Here is a 973-nt window from a genome sequence, read left to right as displayed (position 1 = left end):
AAACCAGTTGTACTTATTTTTCTTCTACTAAAAGATCTTTACATGTAGACTTTTAACTGATTGGACATTCTTCTTAATTTATGATTCAATAGCAAGCTAACGGAACACACAAAATCAAGACAACTGTAGAAATAAGAGTTAGCTTTACTGCTTTATCACTTGTAATACCTCTTAACCTTGGGGAAAGAAAAAAAAAAAAAGTCCTTTTCTCAGTTACAACCTACCATGAATTTGAACCAACGTGGGTGCAGAATTGGGGTGCCAGCTCAAGTTTTTAGTTAGCTTTAGACCCCATTACTAATCTGCCATGTGTAATTTGGTACATGCCTGAGCTAGGTCTGTGTGCAGATTATGAAAGTGAACCTGGCAGAAATCTAGGTCAAGAGATGGCAAAAAGAATGTGGAATTGTCTCTGGTGCTCACAATTAATTTTCAGAACTATACAGAGGAGAACGTTGCAATGGCAAAGCTAGGCAGGCCCTCATGGGGTGAACAAAGCCTCAAAATGCCTATAAGGTTTGGGAGGTGAAGGTCATAGGAGCAATATTGGGCCATTCCAAGTCTATGTCATAAACTGTCAATAAAGAGCTCTTGTGCGAAGCAGACCTTATGTTTTCTCTGCCTATGTTTGTTTTTCACCAGCACCCCATCAATTCACAGTGCAGGGTTAATAAAAATCCACACAAGTCTCAAGGTGTTTCCTTTAAACTTCTTTGGAGGTTGTGTAGATGGACAATAATACACAGATAACCGAATGCTCGGACCCCTAGTGGTCTGCATTTTATACTGCAGTACATTTTAAGCTAAATTGCAAGTATCAGACATGATTAAACTGTAAGGCTGCATTTTTAAACTAAGTTTATCTGAACAAAAATTTTGTGCGTAACATAAATCCAGGGAATCTGTCACAAGAGGAAGACCTGAATCATCTTGACCACACTGCCAGCATATCTAATCCATTTTATCACTGCTT

Source organism: Cygnus atratus, chromosome 4 (genome assembly GCF_013377495.2).
Source record: "Cygnus atratus isolate AKBS03 ecotype Queensland, Australia chromosome 4, CAtr_DNAZoo_HiC_assembly, whole genome shotgun sequence".
NCBI classification, from domain to species: Eukaryota; Metazoa; Chordata; class Aves; order Anseriformes; family Anatidae; genus Cygnus; species Cygnus atratus.
Note: the sequence above shows the minus strand (reverse complement) of the source record.